We start from the raw sequence: 25639 nt of genomic DNA on the forward strand, positions 1-25639 counted from the left end.
CGACTGTTTGCGTTTTCACTTAAAACACGCGGGTGGGGCTGGGTCGCTGACAGTGGGTCCAGGGGGCCCACTGGTCAGGTTTGACCAGTCCTCTCTCCCTCCTCTTCCTCTGCCCGAACGGAGGCGAGGCTCCGCCGATCAACGGGATGGATCTGCTAGACCAGTGCGGTCCTCCCGGTGGTCGTTGGGTCGGCGGGGGTGGAAGGAATCGCCGGCGATGAGCTCCGCGGCGGAGGAAGCTTCGGGTGAAATTGGGGTTCTGGGTTGCGGTGGCTCTGGGTTGCATTTGAGGGGTTGGGCAGCTCCGCGAGGTTGAGGGGAGTCGAGTGGTGGCGCTAGATGGACGGGAGGGGCTCGGGTTGTGACGCACGGCACCGGAACAAGGCGGAGACCGTACAGATTGGAGACGGGGAAGAAAGCTTCCCGCCGTCGACTGCTGGCCGTGGTAACTCTAGAGAGGTGGCTTGAGGTCGCTTGAATGCTTAGTCGAGCTCGGGGTTCCCTTTTATAGGCGGCCAAGGTCGGTTCTGCGGCGGCCGTGGATAAGCTCGTCGGCGACCGTCATTCTGTCGGGGCAGGGCGACGTGGCGGCGACGAGCGCTAGCGGACGCGTTTGCGGATGAGATCGAGTTGTCCCAGGGGCAGCTGGCGCGCTGGGGAGGCTCGGGCGGTGCTGCCATGGCCGGGGCCTGATGTGGCCGGCCGCTAGTTGCCACGGCCGACCTGACGGCGGCGCTGTAGAGCTCCAGGGGCAGCTCTGTGGCGAGGGGAGGGGTCGGGGCGTCGACTGGGCGAGGGGAAGGGCCAGAGCGAGCGCGAGGCGTCGGCAGCGGGACGCGGCGACTCGCATGCACGCACGTGCAAAATGCGCGCTCTGGGCGGGCCCAGAGCGTGCACGCCAAGCGTTCGGCGAAATGCCCTAGCATGCTAGGCGGCGTGGGTGGAGCTAGGGATTAGCAGGTCTAGGCTAGGGTCTCTTAGGAGATTAATGGACATGCCAGTAGGTACAGAGGGGCAAGATCACAATGCAAAACCAAAATCGTGCCAAAACTGGACATGCACACCAGGTGTTTGACATAATGCCAAAGGCACCTAGGCAACTCTTGGGGTGGCCGAAATCTCCAGATCAGAGTCTCTTTGGATGAATAAGAGAGTGGTGAGGTTAGTTTGTCAAAAGCAGAAACTTGTCAGTTCAAGTTTGTGAGGAAATTGATTTTGGATAGAAAGGGAAAGGCACCATTGCATGAACTTAAAATCCTCCAATGAGTCCACTCTCCTGGACTTAAGGGTTTAGCAGGATGGGCTATAAGTAGGAAAAGGAATCATGGGTAAAAGAACAAGAGAAAAAGGGGTTGCAGTACAAACCACCAAGATGGATCAGAATGAAAAAGAGGTTGATTCACTCAATTTTTTCAAAGAACATAAAAGGGCTTTTGCCTAAAGTTGCATAATATACTCCTATTAACATCCCATCATTTTGGTGGAAGCTAGAAAGGAATATTTAAATGGGTTTTAGTGCAAAATTGCCCACTAGACCAGATTTGATAAATTGGTGTAGAGCTCAAAATATTAAATGAATGGAATATATTTTTGCATAAAATTGATTTAAAAACATCACATGACATCTCCAAATTTTGGTGAAAATTTTAAATAAATTTATCAAGTGGTTGTAGTTCAAAAAGAGCTCCAAAACTAATGAAAAATCATTTTAAGGAATAAATCTCAGAGAGAAATGCTTGTGCAAACAAATTCCACTGATAATAGGAATGCTTTCTTGAGAGGGTAAACAAGCCCAATAATATATTTGAAAGGTTGTCACTTGGGGTAAAACTCCATAATAACCAAGAAAGAATGGTTCTGAAATCAATGGAAAATCCAGAAAATGAAAGTTTGAATTTCCTGGCAGAATTTTAGTTAATAAAACAAGGTCAAAATTTTGGGGTGTCACAAAAGCCAATTTTCCCCTACAACAATGGAATAGATTTTAGTTTTACTATCATGGTAGTTGAAACATCATTGAGAAGGTTCCTCCAACTCAATCCCAATTAAAGTGATTAACAACCCAACAATATTAATTCAACATGATGAGATACATGTGATAACCCAAGTACTAGATACTCAAGAATTGTCCATAACCGAGGACACGGCTAACCATGATTAGATTGTACACTCTGCAGAGGTTTGCACACTTTTCCCCACAAGACTCGATCTCCTCCGTTGGATTTCTCGCACTACAGGGTGTTTGAGAAACAGATGACCGAGACACAGTCTTTCAGAAACATTAACTCTCTACTCCGGACAGACCATACCAAACCTACAACCCACTACCTGCTGATCTGCCTCTTCAAGAGCTTCACGTAACTTACTCAACTATGCTAGATCCCATAATAGCTTGTGGCTGCACACGGAAATTTCTAGCATGAATCATCTCAGTTCCCTTTGAGCCTGGGTGGCGGTCCATAGGAAGATCACACGGGTACTCCGGGATTTCCAAAAAATACAGGCAACACTAGGTACTCCAGGTGCCTCAATCCACCCAGTTGTTTGATTAAGTTGCCACCTTAAGTTGAACCATTAATTTAACAATCTCACATCTGTAATGGATTTCACTCAAACCCAAACCACGTCTACGAGCATAGCATAGCATAGTAATATAAGCAACACGTAGAGTAACTCCCAAGGGTTTGAATGTAACAGGGCAATAGGTTCTTCCTCATCAACTACTTCCCAACCCACAAGTTAATGACATCCTAATCATGCAATGTTTGAGGATTGGAACTAATGCATAAAAACTGGGTGATAAAGGGGTATGATCAAAGTGTTACTTGCCTTGCTGACGATCTGCGAAACCTAGGGACTCGTAGTAGCATGCTTCACACTCTGGGTGTTCTATCACAAGCAAACAATAGCATACATAAGTAACAAGCAACGATGCACAAGCAAAACTCAAATAAAAGAGGTTGACCAGTAAGTTCAGATTAAGAACTTTGCTTCGCAAAAAGAATCAAATCAAATGGAGCAACGAAACTCAAACGGCGAAAGAAAGAAGCTTCGTTTACTAATCTGAAACTAGGTCAAATTTTACAGTAGAGAAAACTTGTTTGAGTTGGTTAAACGGAAAGAGGGTTTCGAGATGAAACTCTAGGCGCTTGAATCGCCTGATTCCGACTAACGAGCGAAATGATAAACAGAAACTAAGATCGGATCAGAAATCGTGATCAGAGAAAATCGCGGATTAAATCCGATAAAAGAAAACTGACGAACAGACTAATGAACGAGCGTTCATTAGCTGTATCTAACGGGCGAAGAACCGTTCGTTAGCACGAATGTTCGGACGAACGTCCGCTAACTAGAAGAACCGAGAAAAACCGGCGAATCCGAAAAAAACGGATCTAGGGTTTCAAAAAAAACCGAATGGTTTCATAAAAAACCGGTGGCGGAGTCCGACGACTACCTCCGGCGAGGGGTCCGGCCAGGCGAGGTGCGGCGGTGGAGCGGCGGCTCGTGGGGGCGGCGGCGGCAAGGCGGCGGTGGCTAGGCGCGGCGCCGGCGGCAGGGATAGGCGGCGGTGGCTGCGGCGGCGGTGGCGGTGGTGGCAAGGCGGCGGCTGCGGGGCTAGGCGCGCGGCGGTGGCTGCGGCGGCGGTGGAGGTTTGGGGTGGGGTGGCGGCGTATATAAAGGGACGAGGCGGGGCGGCTTGGAGGAGGGGTCAAGGCAGCAGCGGTGGAGTGGAGTCCGGCTTGGACTCCTTGTCCGAGTCGGCGGAGGCGGCGCGCGCGCAGGGGCAGTGGCGGCGGCCTGGCTCGGCTGGGCCTTACGCCCAGTCGGGCGCGGGAACTTAAAAAAAAAATTCGCCGACCGAAATAAAATCCTAGAAAAATAAATAAAAAACTAAAAATGCCAAAATAAATTTTCACCGTCTAAATAAAATATTTAGAACGAGATAAACATTTTCTTGGCCCTAAAATGCAATTTTGAAAACGTGCAATTTTTCTAATGCAAACAAAATTGCAACAAAATCCAAATGGAACAAATATTTGATTTTAGTATTTTTCCTCCAATATTTCATTTATTTTGGAGAAGTCATATTATCTCCTCTCTTGTATTTTAGTATGAAATATTTTCGGAGATAAAAATAATTAAAACCAAAATCCTTGTTTCAAAATTTGATAAAAGAATCAAATATGAAAACCGAGAAAATCCCCAACTCTCTCTGAGGGTCCTTGAGTTGCTTAGGATTTCGAGGATTACGAAACGGAAAAGCAATAAAACATGATATGCAATGATGATCTAATGTATAACATTCCAAATTGAAAATTTGGGATGTTACACCGATGAGAGGAGCGTTGGTGATGACGATGGCGATGATTTCCCTCTCCCGGAGGGAAGTTTCCCCGGCAGAACAGCTCCGCCAGAGCCCTAGATTGGTTCCACCAAGGTTCCGCCTCGTGGCGACAAAGTTTCGTCCAAGAAGATGGCTTATGCTTTTTTTCTCATCGAAAGACCTCATATAGCAGAAGATGGCCATCAGAGGGCCACTAGGGGGCCCACGAGGTAGGGTGCGCACCCAGGGGGGTAGGGCGCGCCCCCCACCCTCGTGGCAGGGTGTGGCCTCCCTGGTGAACTTCTTCCGTTGTGTATTTTTTATATATTCTGAAAACGTCTTCCGTGAAGCTTCAGGACTTTTGGAGTTGTGCAGAATAGGTCTCTAATATTTGCTCCTTTTCCAGCCCAGAATCCCAGCTGCCGGCATTCTCCCTCTTTATGTAAACCTTGTAAAATAAGAGAGAATAGGCATAAGTATTGTGACATAACGTGTAATAACAGCCCATAATGCAATAAATATCGACACAAAAGCATGATGCAAAATGGGCGTATCACCCATACACAGGAAGGGTCGAAGCGCGGATCTTTCACATATGTAGCTAAAAGCACCAAGTTAATATTAGAAGCTAAACAACAATTACACAATGGTGTAGCACAACACTCTTTTATAATATGTCTATATACATCTGTATGTGGTAGTCCATTTGAAATCTCTAAAAAGACAAATATTTAGGAACGGAGGGAGTATCTTATAACATCCAATATACTCACATATTAGATGAATTAACATCTTATATTATGGGCCGGAAGGAGCTTAGTGCATTCTTACAAATTATCGGCTGATTAACTGCTGATGTATCCAGGGGTTATAGTTAGTTTGAGCTAGTTCAGGCTCAAATAGCCCAAAAGTATATCTAAACATCGAGGCTAGTTTGAGCTAGTTGCATCTATAACTCACCCAAAAAAACTATCCAACCCAAGAGGTGCTAAGGAGCTAGTTCTCCTAGTGCATTTATTGTAAATCTAACCCTGCCATCAAAACAACTCTTTGGATGGAGTTAGTTCAGGGTTAGTAATGAGCTAGAAACTAACTGTAACCTCTAGCTAAGTTGAGTATCCAAACAAGGTTGTGTTGTTGTTGCTGTTGCTCTTCTACGTATATCTAGACATCATTAGAACATTAATGTAACACTCTTCCTTGTTGCTATGTAGCCTAGGATTAGGCTAGGTCGAGGGGCTTGGCCGGGTCGAGCGACCCGGCCAAGCGCGAGCCGGCTTGAGGGGCGATGCTGGCCCCGTCATTTTTAAAAATGATCCGGGTTCCGTTGCCTGCCCGGGGTTCGTTCCCCCGACAGTAGTCCCGAAGCTGTGAAGGTCCGCTGTCTTTGGATGGGAGGGCCTTCGCAGTTTCCACCTTTGAAGGAGGCAAATTTTTAGACCGCCTGACTCGGCAACAACCATTGTGTTTCGGCTTCCGGAAGTCGGATCGCGGCATCCCGGGAGCGGCGGGAAACCGAGGAGTTCACCAAATCCTTGAGGCAATCTTTTGGGATTCGCGCGGGCGCCACGTGGCGTTGGGAGCCGGAGGGGCCTGACAGGCCACGCGTGTGACGGGACGGGGTGACGCGCTGGGGACCGCGGCCGCGCGCCCTCGGCCCACGTACGTGGATTTCTTGCAATTTCCACGAGTTGGTTGCCATTCTCAAGGCAGTTATTGCACGCGTACGTACGCATTTATTGAGGGGAAGTGGGAAAGGCGAGTGCAAACGATCCCAGTCCCCCATGTTTCGAACCGTGGCTTATAAATTGAGGCGAGTAGGGGTCAGCGGAAATCATTCTCGCTCGCGCCCCTGCCTTCGTCTTCCTTCCTCTGCTTCTTGCAACCGCCGCACTGTGACGCCCGTTGCTTTGAGCAGAGTTTTGTAGCCACCTTCTTCTTTTTTCTCTCGCATCTTTGTCGATGGCGCTGCCGTCGGGCTCATGGATGGGCTCGACTGTCACCCTCGAAGACATCACCTATCTCCGCACCACCAGGCGCCTGCCGGGGAAGACGAAGGTCGCCGCGTGCCTCCCGCAGGGCGAGCGGGAGCCGCGGCCCGTGGGCATGGAGCGCGTCGCCTTCCTCCTGCACTTCAAGCGCGGGTTGGGCTTCCCGCGAGTGGCTTCTTATGCGACTTCCTGGAGTTCTACGGGCTCCAGCCCCATGATCTAGGCGCCGACGCCATTGTGCAGTTGTCGGGCTTCGTCACCCTCTACAAGGGGTACCTGGGGGTCGAGCCTTCGATCGACCTCTGGGTGCGTTTGTTCTCCCTTAAGCAGCAGGGGCCGAGGACCGGAGAGATGTCCAAGTGCGGGGCCGCCGTCATCTCCAAGTGGTCGGGCACTGACTGCCCGAAGATGCAACTGGAGGATTCTGCCAAGAAGTGGCAGAATTCTTTCTTCTAAGTCTGCAACCTTGGCATAGACTACATCAACTTGCCGCCCTTCGTCAACTCGCTGCCGAGGGAGAAGCAGAATTGGGGGTACTACCCCAAGAATCCATCGCAGGAGGTGCTCAACCTGTGCGAGCGGGTGTAGGTGATGAAGAAGCGGGAGGGGCTCACCAGCATCGACCTCAGCACCGCCTTCATCGTCCACCGGGTGCTGCCGCTGTAGCAGCGCAGCCACCTCATCGGTCAGATGACCGGCCTCCAGGACCCTAACCGCATGGCGAACACGCGGCTGGGCGCGGACCAGGTTGCACGCTGGGTCCCCGTACAGCCACGCGAACCCGGCACCATCGGTGAGTCCTTGGTCTCCATATTTCACTGCTGCTTGTCTTCTTGTCCGCTCGATGCAACGCGGGAGGTGCTTCTGAATGACATTCGGCATCCTTACGACCGGGCGCGGGCGCAGGTGGTGCGTGTCGGCTCGGAGGAGCCCGAGGCCCACGGCGGAGAGGAGGAGGCGACCGCCAACGCGGGCACAGGGCGCCGAGCAGGTAAGTATTGCGTTTATTTCTTGAGTCGCCCGGCGCGGGACGGTATTGAGGGGCTGACGCGAGACGTTGATGTAGCGGCGCCGGGTGGAGGAGACGACCGCGCGGCCGGGGCCGGGTCGTCTCGGGGGGGGGGGGCGCCGGCGGTGAGCAGGCCGCACAGAGAGGACAGCGTCGCGCCGCGGGCCCCGACCACGAAGCGCGCGGCGGACCCGGACGGGGTGGCGAAGCCACCCGCTAAGAGGAGTTGCGCCGCACCGCAGGAGAGGGCGGCGAGGCCCGTCATTTCGGTGCTGCCGGGGTGAGTTTCTTTTTTGGCTTGAACCGAGTTGCCGAGCAGCTCTGCTTGGCCTGTATTTAGTTTGTTTTGCGTCTCAGGTCACCGATCTCGCTGGCGCTGGCAGCGGCGGATGCAACGTCCGTCGAGGGCGCCGCGTTCCGGAGGAGCTGGTCCGGCACCATCGACCGAGACGGGGAGGAGGAGGAGCGGGAGGATCCGGACTTCGGTCTGGATCCGGCCGACGCCGAAGGCCTAGCCTGGCGGGACCAGAACCAGGCCGAGGCGGAGCTGGAGGCGGCGTCGACCCAGGCCTAGTTAGCGTCGTGGCGACGTGGACGCGAGCCGACGTGGCCGGAGATGCCGGCTGGGACGGTGGCGGCGGCGACGATCTTCGTGCCTTCGTGTGAGGAGGAGCACGGCCAGGGCTGCCGTGCGAACGTGGTGGACCTCGAACAGGAGGTCATGGTCGTTGGGGATGACACCCTGCTGTGGAGCGACATGGCCGAGCGGGCGGGGGCCAATGGAGGCGGCGGTGACGCCGTCTTGGGGGAGGCGTCGCGGACGGAGACGGCGGGGGCGGCTCGGACGCCGACGAGCGAGGCGCCATCGGTGGTGGAGGCGCAAGCCACTCGGCCCACCGAACCGGCTTCGGTGCCGGAGAGGGCACCGGAGAAGGCGCCGGAGGGGGCACCGGCCTCAGGGGAGGCGGCCAGCGGGGAGCACGCCCTGGTGCTTAGGACCGAGGGTCGTCGGGTCGCAGCCGACGCAGGCGGGACTGGCGAGGTCTTCTTCGGGCCTCCAACCCAGGAAGAACCGGCGATGGCCACTGTGACCAGGCGCCTGCGAGGGCGGGCAGACTAGATCCAGGCCTTCACCCCGGCTGAGGTCGAGGCGACACATGAGCTGGAGCACGCCGTGTTCGTAATTTTTTCATTGCCTTCTACTTTTTCCTTTTTCACTACTTCTTCCTTGTGGGGGCGTGCCAGCGCACCCATTGGGTGTAGCCCCCGAGATTCACGCCAACTACGTAGTAGTTGGGTCGGATCTTATCTTGCTGTCTTGTATTGATCGTTGCTTTCTGCAGTAACTGGATGCCTACTGGGTCGGTGTCTTCAACCGACTCGTTGAGAAGCACCGCCGTCTCAAGGAAAGGCTCGCCGCCAAGGAGGAGGAGCTCGCGCCACGGTAGGTACTTTTCTTGCATGCTCTTTTCTAGTGGGGGCGCGCTAGCGCACCCACTGGGTGTAGCCCCCGAGATTCGGGCCAACTGCATAGCAGTTGGGTCGAATCTTAAAGTTGTACTTTGTTTGTGAGTCTCTCTTCTCTAGCCGAGGTGTTGTCTTCGAGGACCCGGCTGATTCGGGCCGGTTTCCACTACGACTGGCTCGTTGCTGACGTCGGTCGGCTTGGAGCTGAGGTGGAGAGGGCGAGGCCGGAGGCGACGGGAGCCCGGCGAGCGCTCGACGAAGCCAGCCAGTTGCAGGAGCAGCTGGCGGGCGACAAGGGCCGTCTTGAGGCCGAGGTGGAGCACCTCAAGGCGGAGGCCTCCAAGGTTGTGGAGGCGCAACAAGCCCTTGCCGAGGCGGACCAGCAACGCGGCAAGCTGTCCGACGACAAGGGGTAGCTCTAGGCCGAGGTGGAGCGCGTGAAGAGAACCGGCCATAGTGGAGGAGACCCGGAAGGAAGAGAACCGGCGCCGCGAGGAGGCCGTGAAGGTGGCCGAGGACAAGGAGGCCGAGCTGAAGCCGGCCCTTGCCAAGGTTGCCGATCTGGAGAAGACGCTCCAGGAGCGTGACCGCACCATTGCCCGGGAGCGGCACAGTACGTTGCTCGAAGCGCAACACCTGGAAGAGTCCTTTTCTAGTAAGTGCTTTCCTTTGGTTTTGTTGTTGCCGGGTTGGGACTCCGGCTTCTTGTTTTTGGTGACTTTTCTTCTGACTTGCTTTTCTTTTCGACAGGGGCCTTCCCGGAGATGCGCCGGCTGGCGGAGGAGGCGGTCCGCTTTCAGCGCGACCCGCAGGGGATCGTCAGCTCCGGGACTGACCCGCGGGTGGCCTGCACCTTCCTGGAGATTGTGGCTGTCGCAGAGGCCCGTCTGTGAGTCTTGAGCGAGGAAATGGGGCTGCTCTCTGAGGCCGGCACGGCGATGACGGCGGCCCTCTGGCCGGGTGCCGTCACGCCAACCAGCTTCACGCGGTTGGCGCGGTGGTTGCAGGCGGGCCCGGACCATCTTCATGAGTGGCGGGTTTCTGCCACCCGTGCCGGCGCTGAGATGGCACTCAAGTTCGCGGTGTCTTAGCATCCGGATGTGGCGCTGGATGCGTTGATGGGCCAGCGGGCCGGCTCGGAGAGCCCGCCGCAGGCGGAGGCTAGACGGATCGCCGCCCAGGACAGCTACATTGCCGAGTTCACCTTCCATGACGAGTTCCAGTCGGAGGAGGCGAAGGATGGCGGAGTCGTGCCTGCTGACGACTACTGCCTGCTTCTGGATGACTTAGAGGGCAGTTCTGAGGAGACGGACGTATACCGCGACGCGGACGCCCGGGAGGAGGATACCGGCACCTCAGCGGACCCGGGAGCTGCGCGATCCAGCGACGGGAATGCCTAATTTTCAACTTAGTAAAAATTTCTGTTAGGTAGCAGGTCCACCCACCCACTGGGGATTAGCCGGGTGTAATGAACTCTGGCCTTGGGCCTGTTTCTGAATTTATGATGTATGAGCTTTGTGAATGTTTGCGCTCTTGCTTTTCATTTTTTCGAGCCGTTTTCTTGCACTCTCCCCTCCCGAGCTTCTCCCCCGTGAGTCTGACGGCTGAGGCTCCGGTCCGTGACAAGGGTGACGGTGTCCTGGACTAGGGGATACTCACCACGTCGTCTCCATTGGATTGGGCCAAGGACCCCCATGGCCGTATGCTCATGGGCCAGTTCCGACAGCCGATGTATACACGAGGAAAATTCCACAAGACTTGGTGATCAAGACAAAGACTCCTCTCCACCGGCGTATTCAACTAGGACTCTTGTTATCCTAGGCCTCTGGTACATTATATAAGTCGAGGCCAGGCTAGTCGGTAGATTATTATGACATTACTCATCATACCTATAGGGTTTAGACCACAACATATGATCTCGAGGTAGAACAACTCTTGTAACCCCTATACTCATCAAAATCAATCAAGCATGAAGTAGGGTATTACCTCCATCAAGAGGGCTCGAACCTGGGTAAACATCGTGTCCCCTGTCTCCTGTTACCATCGATCCTTAGACGCATAGTTCGGGACCCCCTACCCGAAATCTACTGGTTTTGACACCGACAATGGTGCTTTCATTGAGAGTTCCGTTGTGTGATCGGCAAAGGATCAATGGCTCACCCGAAGATAAACTGCGACGCCGGCATCTTCGTCGCCGGCTCGACTGGTCACCTCGGCTCGACCGAGGACCGCGCTTCATCTCCGATCGCCATGTTCGGACGGGGGCCTTCACCAACATCAACTCCGATCTCTATCAAGATTATGGAGGAATCATTCATGGAGCTCGGGGGCTCAACGTCAACATTGCTCACGGGTGACCGTGCTATTTTTCCGAACAGCGAACTTGTATTCGCTCCCACAACTTCCTCGAGCATTTCTTTGACGATTCCTTTGGTGGAATTGTGCGTAATTGGGTCTAAAACAATCATGCAAAATTTCGTCGAGTTGTGATGGAGGAATCTCCGGCAATCTACGATATGCCGGAGCCCTGTCAAATCTGGACGAAAATCTGGACAAGTTTAGTGCGTGGTCTCCAGCACCTATCTCGGACGTCTTTTGGAAGATCCAACCGTTGATCGGCTGTGGAATTCCTATATCTACCACCCCACAAAATTTCAGCTCAATCCGACCGTCCAAATTCCAGGAACCTTCCGATTAGTGCATCACCTTTCAGATTTGTTTTCTGCGCAAATACAGATCCGACAAGAATTCATGTTTCTTTAAGAACGTGATATTGGACAGCCTTTTTAAAGGAAATTTTCTTCTATGGTATTGTGTGTTATTTTTAACACGTGCCTATAAAATTTTAAGCATTCTTTGAGGCACTCTTCACCATCACGCTGGTGTCACACCAGTCCAGTAACATTGCTCCACGTCTGCCGACCTGCGCTAGACAGATCGTCGCTTCATCGAGCCGAGCCTAACCTTATCGGATCATTATCTCGGCAAGCCGAACAAGAGTTCGGCACCGCGAAGGATAAATCATCACCAACACCATCACCCCACGGATTGCATGGGTCAGGCGCGCCGACATTGCTGCTCGATCAGTTCATCAATCCGGCATTGACCGCGTCACAAGTTATGACCAACGTCGGCATGGCCGCACTGTTGCTTTTTCAAGCCGATGTCCATCACGCTGAACGGCTTCAACACCTCGGCTGACATGGTAGCTGCAACGTCTCTTTACTGACCCGCTCCGTCATCTCGGCTACACCGAGGACTTCGCTATTTCTTCATCAACATACTTCGGTGACTTCGGCGTCACCAGCCGACCAGCTTCGTCACGTTAGCTGGACCGGGGGCTTTGCCTTGGCGAGCCCACCTTTGCCAGCACCGCCATGCCGTCGCTTTATCGCCCATCAGGCAATAGGTGTGCGGATCTAGTCCCAATTTTGGGAGTAACCTTTCTTCATATTGCTGCAACACATAAACCAGGTGCTATTAATCCGAGTTTTTTTGTTTGGGTTTATTTTCCCAAGGAATTATTACTCTGTTTTGTTTCATCATCTATACACAGGTCTATCAAATGGTGGCCGCATTAACAACAGTAGCGTGGTGGTTCGGTCAGTTTCCGTATACAGTTCGGCGAATGCCGCATCCGAAACTCAGACCGGCCTGCGAATTCAGGCTTGGCCATGCCTTCATCGCGTCACGCCGACGCCCTGCATCGACATGACTTCGGCGCCAGGCCACATCTCTTTCAATAAATTATTTTTGCGAAAAGCAATTATCCTTTTTGGACCGCACTATTTTATGTGTGTAGGTGATCGACTTCGACTGCGTCACGCGGTTACTTTGGCAAGCCGACGTCGTTGTCCCAATCGGCTCGCGTGATCACCTTGTTGGTCGAATCGCCATACCGGCATGTTTGGTTGCCTCGGGGACTTCGGCATCGCTGAGATAGCTCTACCTCATCGAGTGTTCGTCACATGGGCCATATTTTTTTATTACTCACTTTGCATAAATTATTAATTATGCAACATTTTTTACTATTATTATTACTATTATCTCCGGTTTGCACTATTTTTTGTGCACAGGTAAATGATCTGGGTCGGGCAGTGTTGTCACCTCGGTTGGACGTGGGGCTTCGTCAACACTTCGTTAACCCACCCCGGGGACTTCGGCGTGACTCTGTCGGCCTGCATTGGTCGTGCTATGTCACCACTTCGGAGTGCCGAGCTCTTTGCTCCGCCACCTCGGGACCGCCTTGGGGAATGGAACCTTGTCCCACATCAAGCTCGGACCGCGTCATAAATGCCGAAGACATTAACCAGCTAACTTGCTTTCATGCTCAAAAACTTACAGTTTTAAATTTTGTTCGGTTTGACCAAGCATTATACCTTTTTGGCAAAAAAGTTGTTTGTGACAAAATTCCTTGTCAAAACTTTGTTTGTGACACACAAATTCAAATACCCCGTTTATTTAGGGGCTTCCTTTATGAAGCCTTTCCTCTTGCATATGATTATACTTGTATGGCTTCGTTCCTTGTTCGTGTATTACACACAATATGCACCATGTTGACTTAAGTGTTTCGCAAGCTGGGTTGCCTGTTCTTTCCCCTACATTCGCGATTGTTCGGCTAGGCGGTAAAGGGGGCACCTCTGTGATTGCTACTACCGGGTCATCCGAGTTAGTACCTCAGACTGGGTGAAGCCGAAAGCTAGCGCTCTTATTGTTTTCAATCATGGTCGGCACACAACGGAACTCATGAGTACAATAAATCTATTGCACAAGTCTCATAGTAACAATGAGCAACTGAAGAAAGGTATCGGTGGAGGTACTATTTTCTTTGAAGTTGCTTCTTACACTTCGTCAGTAATATAGCATAAGTTCCCTGAGCGTGCTTTGTCTATTACAGCCTTATGGCCTGATTGCCTGGTTATCAGAACATAGTCCATACTTTCGACAGGTGGAGTACATGACACTTTTCGGTCCTTAAGCGAAGTGGGAGAAGCCGAAGGCTGGTTAAGACGTGTTTAAAGTCTGGGTGAACACAGATATGATATAAGTACATTGGTACATACAATCATTATACATAAAATTCTTTTACCCAAGTCACTTGGGGGCTCTTAAAATTTATATGAGCTGTTTTATAGTAAATGTGTTTTCTCCTTGGTCGTTGCAAAGTCTTTTTCTACCGCTCGAGTTCAGTTCGCTAAACAGGCCTCAAAGAAGTACTCCGCCTTTGGGATAAGGAGATCGAAGCCGTAGGCTGGCCTGCTTGAAGTGTTGAGATCGGGTGTGTCATGTTAAAGCACAACAGAAGCACAATTTTTTTTCTTTTTTCCAATTTTCGGATTGGCACCGAACACTTGATCTTTTTCGGACGTCAAGTTTTTACTGACATTTTTTGGTTTTCCAAGCATATAGAACTTTTAAACTATTTGTGTGTTTTCAGCACAAGTCTCGCTGTGCAACGCCGGACACCTTTAGAGATTCGGCAAAAACATTCTCGGATATTGCTAAATTTGCATCGGTTTCGAATTGTGTCTTCGGTCAATAGTTGGGTTGCCCAACTCCTGTGCTTGCCTCCTACGTTCCGCTTTGTTCGGCTAGGTGTGCAAAGGGAGGACCACTGCGATTGTGCTTCCAGCTCGCATGGTTAAGCACCTCAGTGGAGAAAGCCGAAAACTGACTATCACAATAAGCGTAAACTAGTCATCGATCTGATGACTATGTAAATTGACGGGTCGTTCATAACATTGGCCGAAGTATTTATGGCTTGACCTCGACTGTCGCTGAACACTAACTGGGGGCTAGTAATTGGCCTCCCAACTTTAAGCTCCTATGACTAAGTGAAAATTATAAAGCCCGCATATCTGATTGCCTCATTTCCGCTATCACAACCGCCTCCGGGCACCGAGACGTCGGCTAAGGGTTGTTTTGTTATTGCGAAATCACCATGTGTATCATCTACAAGGGGGTGGAAGCCGACGATGGGCCACTTTCAAATGATAAATGGTTGCAATGGATTCAAAGTAAACATATCACCGCCGTTTGTATTTAATATACGAGGGCCTCCTTCCGCAATCATCATTATAAAGCCATAAATATGCATCAATTTGACTTAATATTTTGGCCAAGATGGATGCCTGGCTCCTGTGCCTATGTTCCCGATTGTTCGGCTAGGTGGTAAAGGGAGCACCTCTGTGATTGTTACTACCGGGTCATCCGAGTAAGTACCTTAGACTGGGTGAAGCCGAAAGCTAGCGATCTTAAAGGATCACATTAGTCAGCAACGACTGTAGTGAAAATTTTGGTTCAGTAATACCATAGAGTTCAGGAACTTTCCCCGAACTAAATCTTCAATATTTTTCTCCCACATTGATTGGAGGTGAGGTTTCATGATCATGATAAGCATGACGACCCAAAGAAAGGAACCGATAGCAGGACTATTTTCCTTGGAAGATGTTTCTTACATTAAGTAATATAACATATCTCTCCACGTACCTTTGTTTATAAAACCATATGGCCGGATTGCCTTGTTTTCCATAAATCTTTGCCCTTATAACGGCTTTACAAAGTAGGACAAACACTCCCCGGCTTATGGCCGAGGAGGTTGAAGCCGATGGTCGGTCAATAAAGTTTTGTACAATGCGGATTCGAGCATTAATGATGTAAAGTACTTGGATACGTAGAATCATTACACATAATTTGTGGTTTTACTTTGGATATCGATCCTTAATTCGGCCACCCATGCCCACATTAAGGCTCGGGTGCTACTGGGCTTCGGGCTTATCATTCACTAATATTGAAAGGGGCGTATCGATCCCCTGATCTAGTGTTACCACTCGACCAGTGTCTCGGGGGCTACTGCATTGACAATCCAATGCAGAAAATTTAAAAGTGCAATATAGCTTTCGAGGAGATTATGTTCCTCAGGTTGATTGGCTGCACCCAACCTGAGTCTCGAGGAATTTGCACACCGCTTTTTGTGTCCCGAAGTATTCTGCCGAGCTAGGAGTTGATCCTCAAGCCGATTTTGTGAATCTACCTGAGTCTCAGGGGCTACTAGGATCAGCGCTCTTATGTCATCCTTCGGGTGCATCTCGGATTTTAGACCGATACACACCTTGAGGGCTACTGGCTATATATCTTGGCAAAGAATAAATTGCACCAATCAAAAATATTGACAAAAAATCGGCCCGCGGTTGGGGTGGTGCACCACCTCGGAAGCAGTCCAGCATAAAGCTCAGGCGCTAGTGGCTGGCTCCATAGAGGGCATTTCCGGCATTAAACTCGGCTAAACTCCTTCAACTTGTTTGAACCAAGGTGATTTATGACACCTCGGATATGGTCTGGCGTTGGAGCTTGGACATAGTCCGGCGTTGGAGCTTGGATACATTCCGGCGTAGGAGCTCGGAAGCGGTCCGACATTGGTGCTCGGCTACAAAAGATACCTCAAATGCAGTCCGGTGTTGGAGCTTGGACTCAAGAGGACGCTGCCGCCTGGGAAAAACTTCAAACCCAAGGTGTGGCATAAAAATAACAAGGCATTGATAAAGACCGAGAACTTAAAGGAGCTCCTCGGATACCCGACGTGTAAACTCTTAGGATTTACTTCGGCGATCCTCAAGATCGAAGATGGGAAGATTTGTTGAACCAGTTTTCAAGACCGAAGACCGAAGATGAAGAATAGTTCGGAAGAATCGAGGAGCGCCCCCAACATGAAGACCGGTTCAGGGGGCTACCGACGGTGTCCTGGACTAGGGGGTACTCACCACGTCGTCTCCCAATCAGTTGGATTGGGCCGAGGACCCCCATGGCCGTATGCTCATGGGCCAGTTCGGCCAGCCAATGTATACACGAGGAAAATTCCACAAGACTTGGTGATCAAGACAAAGACTCCTCTCCACCAGTGTATTCGACTAGGACGCTTGTTATCCTAGGCCTCTTGTACATTATATAAGCCGAGGCCAGGCTAGTCGGTAGATTATTATGACATTACTCATCATACCTATAGGGTTTAGACCACAACATGCGATCTCGAGGTAGATCAACTCTTGTAACCCCTATACTCATCAAAATCAATCAAGCAGGAAGTAGGGTATTACCCCCTTCAAGAGGGCCCGAACCTGGGTAAACATCGTGTCCCCTGTTTCCTGTTACCATCGATCCTTAGACGCACAGTTCAGGACCCCCTACCCGAGATCTGCCAGTTTTGACACCGACAAAGGGGTTCAGCTTTTTGAGAAGATCTTGCAGTACTTAGGCTTTCGCAACGTTGAGTGTGAGTGAAACACCCATTGGGCCGGCTGGCGGCAATCCGGCGGGGCCGGGTTGGTGAGCAGTCAGTCGCTTGGCAACTTAGAGCGGCGAGGCCGGGTTGAGCGAACCGGCGGTGTGCAGAAACTCCGTGGATGCCTGTGCTCTTGCTTTTCATCTTTGGAGCCGTTCTCTCCCAACTTTTTCCCCTTTGGGGCCCCCCCCCCCCCGCGAGTCTGACGGCCGAGGCTCCGGTCCGTGACAAGGGGTTCGGCCTTTGGGATGAGAGTGCGATACTTAGGCTGTCGAAACGTTGAGCGCAAGCGAGACACCCACTGGGCCGGCTGGCGGCAATACGGCGGGGCCAGGTTGGCGAGCAGCCGGTCGGGCAACAACTTTAAAGTGGGGGGGCCGGGTTGGGCGACCCGGCGGTTCCTGACTTACTGCTCATGGCGCGCTGGTGATTTGGTCTCATGTGCTTGCCAGCCAACAGCGGAAGCCGGTTCTGCGGCTTAGGGCGAAGTGATAGGCCGTGGCGATCCAACGCGTTAGGAGCTGCTAAGGAAAATGGTGGGTGGCCAAGCCGGCCAGCCCCCGAGCCCCCGGGTCGAGCGAGCCGACCTGGTGGTCGGGTTGGTTTAAGAGGAAAGTAATGCACAAATGTAGGAGACACAATAGCTTGGTCGGAAAGGGCAGCCCCTGAGCGTCGTTCGGGGATCCCATAGTTTTCAGATGATTACAAAAGGGAGCGATACATACTAGCATACGACTAACTGTAAAATGGGTGGATGAGCTCTACATTCCATGCCCGGATTGTTTCTTTGCCGTCGGTGTCCCTTTTGTACTTGTTTGACTTGTAGGCGTCGATGAGGTAGTACGCATTGCGATCGCACAAGGCCTTGCTGACGATGAAGGGGCCCTCCCATGGGGAGGACAGCTTGTGTTGGCCGGTCTTCTCTTGGACGAGTCGGAGGATGAGGTCTCCCTCCCGGAAAGCGAGGGGCATGATCTTCTTGCTATGGTAGTGCCTCAGGCCTTGCTGGTAGATGGCTGAGCGCTAGGAGACGTGCTTCTTCGAGCAGGTCGACGCCGTCTTTGCGGGCTTCCTTGGTCTCGGCTTCTGTGTACATCATGACGCGTGGCGAGTCGAACTCGACGTCGGTTAGGATGACTAGTCATCAACCCGTGCTTGTGCACAGGCTAGTGTAATCTCCACTAAAATGAATAGGCTATTATAAAATTGTATTAGAAAATGGTCTGTAATGGTTATGTAGTTACTTATAGGAAAATAAAAGTAGTTGAATTCCTTGAATAAGCAATGCAATATTATACACATTAAATGTACACATATATGATTACCGTGTTACGACTTACGACCCATGAATTTTAATTTATAAGCAGTAAGTTTAACCAATTTTCATCTTCGTATTAATTTCATAGATTGGTCGTTTGATAGCTACACCAATAACTCTTGTATATTGTAACCGTAAAATGAGAATGTATTTATTGAGTGAAAACCTTTCTTCCACCACTGAGTCAAATGTTAGTATCTATCTATCCAGAATCACGTGTCAAAATTGAGTGGAAGTGACTTACTTGTAGTGCATGCATACGCGGGCTATCCATAATATTTTTTTTGCGACGTACATATAAATGACAGACTTAACTGATATCATTGTTACATGTTTGTTCATCTAAGATCTAATAGCCATAGTTCCATTTCGAAAACAGAAAGAAGGCGCACATAGTTCTATCTTGTCATGGTCAATTCAATTGCAAATTCAAGTGATCAACCTGCAATTAAGTGAAGGTTGTAGGTTTATTTTTGCTGCACTTATCATTTTTAAAGAATGACCTACGTTGGAAAATAATTTGATTTAAGTTACATAATAATACCTTAAATTTAAATATATTAGTGCAATTACATTCCAGATGTAGCACTTAACATAGACGGGTGTTGAAGAAGCATTTGCATTTGGTTTACAGTACCTTTCCGTGTTCAGCTGTTGTCCTGATCAAAATCTTACCATTAATTCTGTAGTTGCATATGTTTCCTACTTCCAACTGAAAATTCAATTTTCAATCCAAAAATAGAACAAAAGACCGCATAAAATATTAGCTTATTGGGAAGAATATGGATTGATTGGATTCTGATCCTTTTTGTAGTCCAACTACTAAGGTAGCCACGCAAGAACCAATTCATTGTTTTCACAGCTTTTCCCTAAAGAGTAAAGACGTGACACCACAACAGTTAAACCGAGAGGCCTGAAGTATTTGATTTACATAAGCGACAAAGGCATGCAATTTAGATGGAAGACACCAGCATGATCCTTTCTAGAGCAAGCAACATGTCAGACAAACACAGAACAGAAGGGTGATTGCTTGTGCTCATGAAAACAAATTAATCCAGAAACGAAGTGAACAAAGATGTGTACCTCCTTGATGAAGAAAATCATTAATCGAAGAGCCACTGGTTCTTTCAGCATTCCTTAGTTTTAGTGATCATTATGAAAGTGCATTGACATATTTGGCGCATACGATCGTAACATTCTACCACGATACAATGAAACGAATATTTTATCATGAAAACTAACATTACAATCGTTTTGCGACTTCTGCATCAGCTGTGGACTCAAATCTGTCTCTTGCGCCAAAATCCTGGCCTCCAAAGTTCACCACATGCCTACACCATAGCATCATCCGCAAGCCACCGTGCCTCTTCTATGGAGAAGAAAAATGAGAAAAATTGAAGGAACTAACTGAGGGAACTTTTCTTTAACAAATTCTGCGTCATGGAATCTATCCTTAAAGAGGACCTCCCTATAACAGAGATAACTAAGAATGCATAAAAATAGTAGACCTGGGTATCACACTTCAGGTAGCAAATTGCTTCTGCTGAAATCATCAACTCTCACTGCAAAAGCATGGTTATGTCTTTCCTGGTGCCACATCTGATTGTAGTTACCTAACACAATTAAAAAGTTAGAAACCAAGAATCAAACATAAATAAATATAGGCGTAAAATGGATCCTAATTACATGGTTTATCTGTACAAATGCATGGTTGTTGTGTAATTAAGAACAAATCTTTCATGAGGCAGATTTATCATGGGCTTCCGATAGTTGAAGATGTGTCTTAAGCTACTGAGCTATGTTGGGTTCTGCCATTTTCTAGGGTTGCATGTGTGGCCGTATCTATATCCTAGTCGGTACTTAATGGCTAAGCATAGAAGAAAGGTTTTCACTCAATAAATGCATTCTCATTTCCTTTTGGCTGATAGATACTAACATTTGACTCAGTGGTGGGCATAAATTGTGATTTTGCAAGAGAAAAACATAAGAATCTTAGAAGAAAGGTTATGAACAGTTATTGGTGGACAAATAGAATATCCCGGAAGAACTAATCATTATTAAAACAGAGGACTATCAATGCGGTAGAAAACTTCTGATGTCTAGGTGTAACATTAGATCCTCAAAAGAACTAATTAAGACCATCAAATTTTGTATAGAATAGAGGAATATCAAAAGTACTATTTAAGACTTCAGTTGTGCAGATATACCTATTGCATTAGGAAATTTCTGATATCACAAAACAAAAAAGACCATCACTTCCATTGACAAAATTCAAATATGAAGAATGAGCTCCATACTGATAAATACCCACATGACATACGTAAAAACCTGCATGTTAGTCTTATGCAAGGCATCAAACCTGAACACCACAGCCTGCAAATATACAATAAACTGAGAATATAATTTTCGCATTACAGGCCACTTTCAGCCAGATGCAAAACTGCAAACCTGAACAGAAGAAAGCAGAAAATAAACAGCGAATATAACTTTCATATTACAGGCCACCAATCTGAAACTTTTAACATAATTGGGACTAAAGAAGTTGCCGCAGTTGTTCATAGATGCACTTGATTGATGATTTTTTGCCCCATTGACCTGGATACTTCATGGCCAAGAACACCACAATATGAAATCACAGCCTGGCAGCAGCAGCCAGTACAATTCTACATGCCTTCTCATGGGTCACATATCCTGCCCACGCAGAGCATGCTAGATAGAGTGAGGAGGGAGTCCATCAGGCTGTGCTATATGGTAGCGGTACTGGAGGAGCTCAAGAATACACGTGGAGCAGGTGGACCTCGAAGAGGTGTGGCAGCTACATGGCGAAGGAGAGATATTGAAGGTGTGACGGATAAAAAATTCTATCAACCTATGGGTGATTATATTACATCCAATATTCTTCCATTAATTATCGAAAGAACAAAATTCTCCTCCTACCAGAGACTAAATAACTATAATCAAATACATACCTTTGCAAAAGAAAGGGGCTGGGGAGATGATCCACCTCGTCGAGATCAGAAACTAAGATGTGGAGACGCCCATATAGAAGAACACATGGACGGCCAGGCGAGCTGAGGCGAGGTCGTCATACCTATAGCCTTGTAACAGGACCATGAAGAATACCATGATCAGGAGTAATGCAGCTAATTTTTGGTAGGTGAACATAGCTTCCATACCAAACCATCATGCTTCAGTTGAGGGACGGACCAGCGTGATGGATAGATGAAAGTAGAAGGAGGCGTTCAAGGAGGGGTTGATTCTAGCGAGGGGAAGGGCAAGGAAGACTCGATGTAGGACTCTTTTTTTTTTTCTGACCCGACGTAGGACTCCTCTTTTTTCCCCCTCTCTTCTAGTTGGACGTGGGGACTCCTTGAGGAAACGATGCATGAATACACATACGCATGCAATTGTACTGGACTGCTGGTATTGCAGGATGTAAGTTCCTACTATGTGCATTATAAGAACATGACGGATAAGAGGCTGGTCGTGACCTCACAAACATCGCGTCTTGGCTTATGGAGCACATAGTACAACACCGCGGTCTTGAACAAATCGCCGCGTGCCTTGCGGAACAGAATCATGGCATGGATTGTCCTAGATTTCCTCCATCACATATGGTATCGCGTTCTAGGGCCTAAGACTTTGGCCGGCCGCCGGCACACCGTCATGGGTGATTTTGATTTGCTAAACAGCCCGTTACGTGTCTGTGTGCTTGATGGCGCATCTCCCAGCCATTTTGTTATTTGTGGTTGCTAGCTAGTACAATTGCATACGCTGTGGCCAGGTATTCAGAAGCTACGGGTGGGCTGCGCCTATACAACGGCGTATGTGATGTCTGGTTGAAGAGGAAACTTCCTGGCTGAGACAACGGCGGAATGATTACGGCTGAGGAAACTTCACTTGGAGAAACACTGGTCCGTCCTGGCCGCTGAGACGACGACGGCCGGATGTCAATGGATCTCCTTCTGGGCTGCATCCTCCATCGCTGGATTGTAATGTGATTGGAAGAGCGATTGTGTGTATATACTGATGCATGTTTCTTTACGTCCACCTTGAGCTTGAAAATTGCCGTTCTTCTCTGGTTGTTTGACCTAGAAAAGGATACAAAGAGATGATTCTTAGTTTTTATTGGGCTGTGTTGTTTTTTCCTTTGGTGACGTGAGATTATCCTATTCAACCAAACAAACGTGTAGAGGTGGGACAATATGTTGGAAATATGCCCTAGAGGCAATAATAAATTAGTTATTATTATATTTCCTTGTTCATGATAATCGTTAATTATCCATGCTAGAATTGTATTGATAGGAAACTCAGATACATGTGTGGATACATAGACAACACCATGTCCCTAGTAAGCCTCTAGTTGACTAGCTCGTTGATCAATAGATGGTTGCGGTTTCCTGACCATGGACATTGGATGTCATTGATAACGGGATCACATCATTAGAAGAATGATGTAATGAATAAGACCCAATCCTAAGCATAGCACAAGATCGTATAGTTCGCATGCTAAAGCTTTTCTAATGTCAAGTATCATTTCCTTAGACCATGAGATTGCGCAACTCCCGGATATCGTAGGAATACTTTGGGTGTGCCAAACGTCACAACGTAACTGGGTGGTTATAAAGGTGCACTACGGGTATCTCCGAAAGTGTCTGTTGGGTTGGCACGAATCGAGACTGGGATTTGTCACTTCGTGTGACGGAGAGGTATCTCTGGGCCCACTCGGTAGGACATCATTATAATGTGCACAATGTGATCAAGGAGTTGATCACGGGATGATGTGTTACGGAACGAGTAAAGAGACTTGCCGGTAACGAGATTGAACAAGGTATCGGGATACCGACGATCGAATCTAGGGCAAGTACAATACCGCTAGACAAAGGGAATTGTATACGGGATTGATCGAATCCTCGACATCGTGGTTCATCCGATGAGATCATCGTGGAACATGTGGGAACCAACATGGGTATCCAGATCCCGCTGTTGGTTATTGACCGGAGAACGTCTCGGTCATGTCTGCATGGTTCCCGAACCCGTAGGGTCTACACACTTAAGGTTCGATGACGCTAGGGTTATAAGGAATAGATATACGTGGTTACCGAATGTTGTTCGGAGTCCCGGATGAGATCCCGAACGTCACGAGGAGTTCCGGAATGGTCCGGAGGTAAAGATTTATATATGGGAAGTCCTGTTTTGGTCACCGGAAAAGTTTCGGGTTTTATCGGTAACGTACCGGGACCACCGGGAGGGTCCTGGGGGTCCACCAAGTGGGGCCACAAGCCCCGGAGGGCTGCATGGGCCAAGTGTGGGAGGGGACCAGCCCTAGGTAGGCTGGTGCGCCCCCCCACAAGGGCCCAAGGTGCCTAAGGGGAGGAAAGGGGGCAAACCCTAAGGGCAGATGGGCCTTAGGGCCCATGCCTGGTGCGCCTCCCTCTCCCCCTCCACTTGGCCGCCACCCTAGATGGGATTGGGGCTGGCCGCCGCCCCTAGGGTGGAACCCTAGGTGGGGCGCACCCCTCCCTCTCCCCTATATATACTTGAGGTATGGGGGCTGCCCAACATACGATTTGCTCTCCCTGTTGGCGCAGCCCTACCCCTCTCTTTCTCCTCATATCTCGCGGTGCTTGGCGAAGCCCTGCTGGATCACCACGCTCCTCCACCACCACCACGCTGTTGTGCTGCTGCTAGATGGAGTCTTCCTCAACCTCTCCGTCTCTCCTTGCTGGATCAAGGCATGGGAGACGTCACCGGGATGTACATGTGTTGAACGCGGAGGTGCCGTCCGTTCGGCACTAGGATCTCCGGTGATTTGGATCACGACGAGTACGACTCCTTCAACCCCGTTCTCTTGAACGCTTCCGCTTAGCGATCTACAAGGGTATGTAGATGCACTCTCCTTCCCCTCGTTGCTGGTTTCTCCATAGATAGATCTTGGTGACACGTAGGAAAATTTTGAATTTCTGCTATGTTCTCCAACAGTGGTATCAGAGCTAGGTCTATTGCGTAGATTCTATGCACGAGTAGAACACAAAGTAGTTGTGGGCGTTGATTTTGTTCAATATGCTTACCGTTACTAGTCCAATCTTGTTTCGACGGTATTGTGGGATGAAGCGGCCCGGACCGACCTTACACGTACTCTTACGTGAGACAGGTTCCACCGACTGACATGCACTAGTTGCATAAGGTGGCTAGCGGGTGCCAGTCTCTCCCACTTTAGTCGGAACGGATTCGATGAAAAGGGTCCTTATGAAGGGTAAATAGCAATTGGCATATCACGTTGTGGTTTTGCGTAGGTAAGAAACGTTCTTGCTAGAAACCCATAGCAGCCACGTAAAACATGCAAACAACAATTAGAGGACGGCTAACTTGTTTTTGCAGGGTATGCTAAGTGATGTCATATGGCCAAGAAGAATGTGATGAATGATATATGATGTATGAGATTGATCATGTTCTTGTAATAGGAATCACGACTTGCATGTCGATGAGTATGACAACCGGCAGGAGCCATAGGAGTTGTCTTTATTTATTATATGACCTGTGTGTCATTGAACAACGCCATGTAATTACTTTACTTTATGGCTAACCGGTAGCCATAGTAGTAGATGTAATAAGTTGGCGAGACAACTTCATGGAGACACGATGATGGAGATCATGGTGTCATGCCGGTGACGATGATGATCATGGAGCCCCGAAGATGGAGATCAAAAGGAGCAAAATGATATTGGCCATATCATGTCACTTTTTGATTGCATGTGATCTTTATCATGTTTATGCATCTTATTTGCTTAGAACAACGGTAGTAAATAAGATGATCCCTCATTAAAATTTCAAGAAAGTGTTCCCCCTAACTGTGCACCGTTGCGAAAGTTCGTCGTTTCGAAGCACCACGTGATGATCGGGTGTGATAGATTCTAACGTTCACATACAACGGGTGTAAGACAGATTTACACACGCGAAACACTTAGGTTGACTTGACGAGCCTAGCATGTACAGACATGGCCTCGGAACACAAGAGACCGAAAGGTCGAGCATGAGTCGTATGGTAGATATGATCAACATGAAGATGTTCATCGATGATGACTAGTCCGTCTCACGTGATGATCGGACACGGCCTAGTTGACTCGTATCATGTAATCACTTAGATGACTAGAGGGATGTCTATCTGAGTGGGAGTTCATAAGATGAACTTAATTATCCTGAACATAGTCAAAAGGTCTTCGCAAATTATGTCGTAGCTCGCGCTTCAGTT

Source organism: Triticum urartu, chromosome 3 (assembly GCF_003073215.2).
Source record: "Triticum urartu cultivar G1812 chromosome 3, Tu2.1, whole genome shotgun sequence".
NCBI lineage: Eukaryota > Viridiplantae > Streptophyta > Magnoliopsida > Poales > Poaceae > Triticum > Triticum urartu.